We start from the raw sequence: 9,588 nt of genomic DNA on the forward strand, positions 1-9,588 counted from the left end.
TTTTTCTGGGTACAGGTGATGGCAGAAAGAGTAAGAGGAAATTTTCTTTGGTTTTGACTGGAGACAAGGGAAAGAACTAGCCGAGGACTTGAAGGTGGGAGACAGTTTGAGTGAGACCATAAAATGTGAGTTCAAAACTGGACAAAACAGGCCATTTTGTAAATTATGTGTTCTTGCTAATCTTAATCCTCCCACAGTCTATAGACTCTCAGGACAGTTGTATGTGGAGGAACTATTGCTTAGACACCAGGAAAAACTTAATTTGCAGTGGTGTAAACCTGCTAGATGGGACTAATTTAATTGATGATTAATTAATGATGAAAGCAGGAATTGGGCTGTTTATGAAATGGATATCACAGCACAGAGCTATACAGTCAGAGGATGTACTCAGGATGCCCTGTGTCTGAAGAGAAGGTCCTTTGGGCTCGGTAACATATGGTGTTTTCTAGATGGTATGGCTTTACTACTCTTCATGTGTAAGCTGGTGTCTGTATTAAAGAGTATGCAAATCATTGTAGGCAGTTCTGGGACATGATTTGGGAGCTGAAAAATTGCAAATGGGTGAAATATTCGTATTGTATCAAAGCTGGCACTATTTTGAATCTAGACCTCCCAGATATTCACGTTTCAATATGAAATGTTCTGTTTGAGTTCAAGACAAATGTTTTTGTTTTGAAATATTGTAAGAAAAACAAGTAGTGTCCAAGACACTCCAGGGTCCAAATATGAAAGAGCCAAGCTCAGTTCCTTCCTCTGCATGTAGGATTTGAAACTTAACAAGATTTTCCCTTGACAAGGGGAAAGAATAAAGGTTCTAAAGTACATAAGTTTATAGCTGCAGAAGTAAAGAAATTGGGGCAATATTGGTTAAGCCAAGCCAGGGCTGTAAAACTGCAGTGCAAAGTAAACCACATAGGAACGGTGGGTGGAAATCTAAATTGTCTGTGCAAAGGGAGCTAGCAGTGCCAGAGCAGACCCCTTGGAGAAGGGTGGTGGGCTGATGTACCCAGAATTTAAAGTGTGATGTATTTCCTAGGCCTTCAGGGAAACATAGTTGGCACCATGAAAGCCATTGTTTGCGTAGCAGTGATAACCGAGGTGGATACAGTCTCAGCTTGCAACAAGATAGTGTTGTTTGATTGGACTTAAGCAGACACTGGAGGATTTTGGAGGAGAATGAAGCTGCTGTTTTAGGAAACTTGCACTATGTTGTCACACAGCATAATAATATCTGAGGATGTGTGATTGCACACATTTGGTTCTAAGAGCTTTAAACCTAATTGCAGAGTTCGCATAAGAACCTGGCTGGTTGGGTGTTGATGGCTGCCCTTTTAACAGTATTTCAAATGGAAACCTTACATGCATAAGCTGCCATGAAGGCTTTGTTAGCGGCTGGGAAAATGAGCTGGAGTTTCTGGCAACAAAATTCCATACTTCCCTACAACTCGTATCACATTCTCTCCCCAGTCCTTGCATGGACACTATTAAAAACTCCAATTGTGAAGTGAAGTCATACAGCTGATGGGGTGCAAAATGCACTGCCAAAGATAAGTAGTACTGTTATGTAGTCATTCATGGAACTGGGTCCGAAGCAGATGGTGCGGATACTACTTGCAACACTGAAAAGGTTGGGGATGTTACGTCTGAAGATGATTTGCCTCTCCTTTGTGGGAATAATGTTTTCTTCCTAAACAATAGGCTGTGCGGAGGTGAGCTGCAAGTGACTACTTTGATTAGACATTATCCTTACAGGATGCTGTATTGACAGCTACACTCAAATCTTTCTGGCCCACTCATCTGCTAGCATAACGAGATTGCAGCTTATCTGATTTACCAAGTAATATTCTCATGCCACCTGCTTGTATCCAAGAATAAGCTTTCCTGCCTGGAGCCACAGCAGACCAGCGAGGATCAGAGTTGTGTCTCTCATCACCTCCTGGGCTGGGATCTTCCTCTGTCCCCTAAGTCTGGCCCACTCCTCCAGCCACACACTGATTTTCTCTTGCTGCATGGAGGGCTAGCATGCAAAATATGAGGGTTCTTGCTCAGCACCCTCCCCCGGCTTTTCCTTCCCCTCTGCAGCTGACCAGGGACCTTTAGACATCACTACAGCATGACCCTGCTACGTGGGCTCTTATCCCCTATTCCAGGGGCAGCTGAGGCCCCATTCCCACCTGCACTCCAGCTAATGGAGCCACCTGAGGTGGAAAGCTAATGGAGCCACCTGAGGTGGAAAATGGCTGTAGCCTCCCTCCAAGCACCCTGGGCAAGGTGGTTGGAGCTAAATGAGAGACAGAGGGCACTCAGCCAAGTCTGGGAATGGTACCAAATTTGGGGAGTGGAGAGAAGGGCTGGCCTTCAGATAGACCACAGGGGTTGGAGGAATAGATGCCCGGAACTTCCCACAGCCCAGCCTGGGCAAGTATTGAGTCCTGCCCATGGCTGGCAGGAGCCCAACAGAGGTGCAGTATGGCAGCAATGGGACATGTGTCAGCTGGGGCATGGTTGCAAGAGCAACTGGAGCTTCATACTTGTTTTAATAAAATGTGGCTGTTACACAGAAATACAGCGTTGGAGCATTGCTTAGTGGCAATCCTAGGTCCACAGAAAATACAGTCTGAGCAGTAACTGGTTATGCTAGAGCTCTGTTTTCTAGCTGGCTGGATAGGTGATATCTGAATTGCACCAGAATCCTTAAATGTTTGTAATGAAGTATAAATCCCATGCACTACTATGGACAGGGGAAAGTGCGGGTGGCAGTTCAAATGCAAAGGGTGAGCAATATGTTTTAGAATTAAAATTAATACGTGGACAACTCTCAGAAAACTTTGCTTTCATTTTGGCCAGAATGTTGGCTCCATCTTGTCATGACCAAGGAACATCAGCCCTCTCCTTATTAATTCTTCTGGGGAATTACTTTAAAATTAGCATACCAATTTAAATATTGCATTGGTGAACTGCAGAAAACAAGATATCTGAATCTGAATGCTTCTCACAGAAGGGAGGTGGTGCTATGGACACACATAAATGCAAAGTTTTGTTTTAGATAGTAGTGTGTTCTGTGTAAGCAACAATCAATAGGCATGCTGGGTTGGCTTGCCAAAATGCTTTCAAGCTCTGTAGATTGATAAGACACATAAGGTACCTCATCAGTTTAACATGACGCTAGTTCCAGTTAATTGTTTTGGTTTATTTTATTTCTGGAAAATCCTGTCTCCCTAAATGTAGAATCTCATCAACTTTTAAAATAAATGTCAGTATTTTAGTATTATTATATTTTTTAATAACTGTCTAGTGTTAAGAGGAGGTGTAAGAGTACCTGCTATACTGGATCCTACTTCACTCAAGGGAATGGTAGTGTGTAAGAAGCTAGACCAGGGGTGTCAAACTGATTTTCACCAAGGGCCGCATCAGTCTTGCGGTTGCCTTCAAAGGGACAAATGTAATTTTAGGATTCAGCCCATGGACCTTGTGTTTGTCACTTGGTTATGTGCATTGTACTCCTTTGACACCAACACTGTCTCATAACACAAAAGACATACTGGCTTTTCTCCTTGAAACACAAACATGTATCTGCTTTCCCATCTGTCATTAAATTGCCTTCCTTCTGCATCAGTCTTTCTCTTACTGGACATTTTGGGATTCAAATTGTTCCACCAAAGATGGTACGGTGTGCCACCTAAGTAAAAGACCAAGATGTCCTTCAGGACCAGGTTAAATAATAGTCAGACCCTCTCACACAGGCTCACCTTTCCTCCAAACCCCATTTCCCACCCGGCAGAGCTGGCCACACCCATGGAAAACAGTCTAGAATCTGTGAGTGGGACTCTGGCTGCCGGTTACAAAATAACTTTTTACAGGTACTTTTTAAAAATAACATGTAATTGCTAAAGCTCGTGTATGTGGCTAATTTATTACAAAATTAAATGGAATGTCTACCCAGTTGAGAGTAACCCTTTAAGCGCTCCCCGCCCACTACCACTCCTCTCCTTGTGTAATTCTTGTCTCTCTTTGTCTTTCAGTGCCCAAGGCAGTTATTAGTGTCCCACATTAGTCTCACCTATTACTCTTCTTAGGCAGGCTCACCGCTCTCCTGTAGCTATGGCTGCAGCTCACGCCGTTCTGCTCTTGCAGCACAAGGTGTGCCATACATGCTGCACGGTGACCAGTGCATGCGGGAGCCTGGGGACAAGGAGCTTGGCACTGGCTCCGCATGGAAACAAAGTGCTGGGCTGTATAAAACAAGGTGGTGGGCCAGATCCAACCCACAGGCTGGATGTTTGACACCTGTGAGCCAGAGAGTTTAAGCTAAGAAAGTTTAGGATTTAGCAAGTCTGGCTGTTGTTTTTTGAGTGACATCTATGATAAAATGTACCTTTGCCAGGCCAGAAGACTGGAAATGTACCTGAGCCTTGAGTAAGTCTACCATACCTGGCATGATGATGTGCCTTCTTGCCTTTATCCTCCTATACATTTTAGACATGCACAGATTCTCTTCCTCTTAATTTTACGGAGAGATGGCTCAGTTAAGAAAAAATATTACAACAGAGTAGCAATGGCAATTTCTGCAATAAGACTACATGAGTTTAAAATGTTTCAGTTTGTATTCAAAGCTCTTAGGACAAATCACTGAACCTTGAATATGAAGATTACTTCATATCAGGTCAAATGCCCTGTCAAGCTGAAGAACAAAAAAGATAATTAAATTCTTCCCAAATCCTAGCATGTGCACTTCTTTTGCAACCATCCTTGTCAAATATTCTGGGCATGGAATTAGGGAAAACACAATGAGAGGACACAATAAGCTTTAAGAAGGAACACGAGTAACACAATGTTGGTGCTCAGATCTACCCAGGAGTAGATTTGCTCACACAGTGTCAGAGGGAAATGATGAAGAGGCTCGAAGAAAAGGTTTGCATATGTCAGCAGAACAAGAGGGCAGCATTCCAGATAAGTGAAGTGATTCGTGGAAAACATGGCCACAATGCGGGGCGGGGGGGGAGGGAGGGTGGGGATATGGGGAAGTCAGAGAATATGATTGTTTAGCAGAAAAGAAATGGAATGGAGAAACTGACTTAACTTCAAGAGTAAAGAAAAAAAAGCAGAAGAGATGATAAAGTAAGGAGGAAGAAGAAAAGGGCTATTGAGTCTGTCAGAAGCTATGGAAAGAATCAAGAACTGAAATTTAGGATGGAATATGGGGACTATGGAAAGTACAGTGATTGAAAAGAACGGTGATGAGCCAGGAGGGCTATGGGGCAAAAGTCAAAAGAAAATGCCCGTACATGCTTCTGGAATTGGTTAATGAGGAAAATCCTTGAGCCTCTCATTAGGGAAGCTCTAGGAGACAGAGGCATTTCTGCAAGCCAGGAGGGCTGTTGGGTAGGGGCAAATCAAAGCTGAAACGGTCCTAGGGGGTGTATTTCAGAATTTGCTTTTGGCTACTCACACAGGAAGAGGTGATGCTGAGTGATTCTCAACACAACTGCTCCAGGACAACTAAACCAGGCTGGGAAGATGCTCAGAGAAATATGTGTCCAGGTGAATTTAGAAAGAGGCTTACGGTATGATAATGAAGATGGAGGTAGCTTAGTGATAGGCCTTACCAGAATTAAGTGATAGTGCGGGACATAGGGATGCAATCACATAAAGTGATGTTAACTCAAAGGACAGACTACTATGAACAACTGGGGAACAACAACTATGGGACTGAGTGTAGCCACCATGGGTAAGAAGAGGTCAAGCCAAGAAATCATGAGAAGAAGGTGAGAGAGACTGTGTAGTCTCAGTGCACACAGCAGAACAGTGTAAAGAGTGGTGCAACACTGGAAGATACAAGGCTGCAGCAAAGAGGAAGTAAGTACTCATATTCCAGAGACCAGTAGCAGGGCTGGTCGCACAGATGTTTTACTGGTCACAACAGGAGTGGTCGTAGCTGCCTGTGGTGAGGCTGCAGGCACAGAACTGCAGAAAGTCCTGCAGAGGTTTTGATGGTGTTTGGGCACACTGCATCTTGTCTCTTTGTCCTTCTCTCCTTGTGGGCAGAGGGACACTTAACGTTCACTTACTGCAGCAAAGCCTGGTGCAGTTATAGCATTTTTAATGAGCATTAGTAACGTTGAGGCAGCACTGCAATTTTCAGTTTTTCCAGCTTGTTGCTCAGTCTGAAGTGGATGTAAACTTGATCTTTGTGTCAAGTTTACAAGTTGCAAGTTTACAGGGGCAGTAACACTTTGGGACCCTGAGAGTTGACTGGAACTTCTTGGGCCCTCTGTAAAACAAATTGCTTTGACCTTTAAGACCCCTCAACTGACAAGAAGCATGCCATGTTGAAAACTGTAAGGTTTCCTATCTGTGGAAGATTTGCCCTATCTCAGACCTTGCAGCTTCAGAGAAAACCATCTGTTTAAAGCATAAACCAACCAAACAAAATCCTCTTTCTATATATAAAAAAATAATCTTTGATAGCTTCGAAAAAAACTCACAGTTCTCCTCCCTTTTCCAAAGCAATATCATGAAGACCATCCGTTCCTCCAACTGAAGAAGCAGAGATAGAAAGGTGAAATGCAGTTGTATGTGAAAGCCTTTGGCTTCTTCTCTAGCTTTGTGACTCATTAATCAGCCTCATATTCACAACTGCCCTCTCCTTGGAGTGCAGAGATGTGCTCTGACCTAAACCTTCCCTCCTTAGTCTCTTTCTGCCTTCTGTTGCAGATGGAAACTCTGTCCTCTAATGCTCACTAAGGCCAGATGCCTGGCTAATGGCCTTTGGCTGCATGCACATACAGATTCCCCTGGCTTTGGTAATTTGTGCTACTGGTTTTAGCTTTTAAATCCATCATCAGGGCTGGCATGGACATCCTGGCTTATCCACGACTACTCAAGCTCTGTGCCAGCAGTATCACTTTTGTAAAGCACCTTGAGGTGCATGCTATGTAAGGAGCTGTAAATATGCTGCTGGATCAATCTGAAGCAATAATCTGGAAGGAGCACTTACTGTCTGCAATATGTTATTGAGGACATATGTTCTGTTGTTACATCATGCTTTGCAACAACTTAAAGCCTATAGATTTATTTCTGCACTTTTGGTGTTAAGCTGCTTCTGTTGCACGAACAGAGAAGCAGCAGACTTAGAATACTACATGCCTGATCTACACCTTCAGGGATACCCACATACCCTTTGTGCCTCTTCTGTTTGGAAGGCATCATGGGAATAACACCAGGGAATTAAGAAACTCCAGTCTGTTGGCACACTGCAAAATGTGGTAGGGGGTATTGGCTTTCACAAGGGAACAGTCCCCTTCATCCTGCCTTTCCCCAGGAGAAGAATAATGTGAGGCCATGGAAATACCCCACAGTTGTCTTCCAGTGTAAAGACCTTTGCTTCAGACAGCTGAACTCCCCTCATGTTTGCAAATGCCACCCTGCTTGCACATTCTCCATGCTTCCTGTGCCAAAAGGTTGATTTCTGCCCTCCAGGAGCTGGCAGGTTGACATGAAAATACGAATATTGTATCTTTAAATAAATGTTGCAAGTAAAATGAATAAACCTGCCAATGTCTGCAAATGGACCAGTTCAGTAGTAGTAAATACTAGATACGTATATAGGCATGTCACCAGTTTGCCTACTAACAAATACTAGAAAAAAACAACCAAAATGCCCAACTCTTTATGTGATGATCAAAAAGGCTTTCTTTTTCATGAGGTTGCCTCAGGCCTGGATGTTTTTTTGGTACAGAGTAGCAACAGGCCATTAGAGAAACTGTCATGGCTTGGAGAGTGAAATCCAGCAGCTCACTGATCAAGCTCTAACCATCGTCTATACAGTTGTGCAGAAATATGGCACAAAACCAATCTGTCTCTTTGGCTATTGGATCCTTGTATGTTAAAATCCCACTTCAGAAAATATTTTAGCCAGCTCTGTATTCACCCTGTGCAGCCAAGTCAGCAGGATGCTGAAGGGTTTGGGAGAGAGGCTGTAACTTGGTTTTGTTGCCAAACCCTTGACAATGGCCCTGAAAAAAACATTGCTCCAGGGCTGGCTACTCATCATGGCAGAGTTGAGACTCCTTGACTCCTCCATGCTTTGAGCAGCTTCCTGTTTTCATTTGCAAACTTGGAGGGGTGTGTGCCTGTCTGTGTCTGAGATGTGTGCATGGGAGCATGTGAGCCTCTGCTCTACCCATTGTCAGTCAGTATGTTTAGCGAGAATGACACTATCATACTGCAGAAGGGAAGGGTGCCTTTCAGTTTATGCTATTTAAAGCTGTGAGGTATTTGAATGGTGCCTTAAAAGTCATAAGGCAGTGATTTATGATGTTTTTTTGTATAATGATGCAACACACCTGAGAACCTTAAGCTTGAAACACAGAGAAATGAACTTCAAATTATTTTCTCTTCATCTTTATTGCATCACTCTCTTCAGTGGGAAATATCAGCACTTCTGAGCAGAAGTCACAGAAACTGAGAACCTCTTAGCCAATGGCCTTCATGTGGTGCACCGCTATGGGAAAGCCTTATTTCTCCTGTCTTCCACCCTGGTGAGGGAGTAGAGCAGACTGTCACTGTCCTCTCAGTCTTTGGCAGACCTGGGGCTGGGACACAAGTACTCTGGCAATGCAGCCACATGCGTGTGACAACCCAGAAGGAAGCCCTGTGTCCTCAGCAGCACAAATTAGATCTAAGGCTAGAGAGGAAATCCTCCCGACTTAAGGTGTGATAACGACCACAATAGCTGTCAAGGGCAACTGAAGATGTGTCTACATGTTCTCCAGCACCCTGATAAACAAGTCCACAACTTGATTGCCTGCTGGACAGCAGGGAACTTAATGCCCGATGCAGAAGGCTATTTAGAGATCTCATACTGTGCTATCAGCTGCTGAGCTAGCACACGTTGCTAAATCTGAGCCAGCAGTGCAATTGCGGTAATTCCCAGAGTCGTTTACCCTATGCTTATTCCAATAACAAGGCAGAAGGAGGGGGGATTCTAGATGGTAGGAAAGCCAAAACTGCTTCTTCTGTATTTCATAGGATAGGGCAGAGATAAGACTAATCATCTCGTGTGCATACCTGTTTTACTGCAGGACATTAAAACTACCAGTTACTCTTGTGCTGAGACTGAATATATGTTTTATGTGGTCAGGTCACCTATTAAAAACCAGGAAGTTTTGATGAGCAGGTGTGGAATAGGCCCTTGGATATCTTATTTGACAACCAGACCCTGCAGTGCACCTTTGTTTCTATAAGATGTTTCATATTACATCAAATTTAGAGGGCCCGGGAATATGTTTCAATGTTCTGATGCCTCCTTTCTTTTTCTACACCCAACACAAACTAACATAATACTGCAAAAATGAAGGTTAGTTTGATTTTGGTTTCTTCTTGCACCGAACAGCAGATAATTCAGTGACAGATGTTATGGTCACCAAGCAAAATCTTGTGCTGCGATTAGCTATTATTAACATGTCTCTAATCCCTGGGGGATTAGGTAGTCACCTAAGCATGGCTTCAAGTGTCACCTATGTCTCACGCAGATATAAACTAATCTTTTTTATTGGAAACAGATGAAGTGGTAAGTTTTTCAAAACC

This window comes from Columba livia, chromosome Z, assembly GCF_036013475.1.
Source record: "Columba livia isolate bColLiv1 breed racing homer chromosome Z, bColLiv1.pat.W.v2, whole genome shotgun sequence".
Taxonomy (NCBI): domain Eukaryota; kingdom Metazoa; phylum Chordata; class Aves; order Columbiformes; family Columbidae; genus Columba; species Columba livia.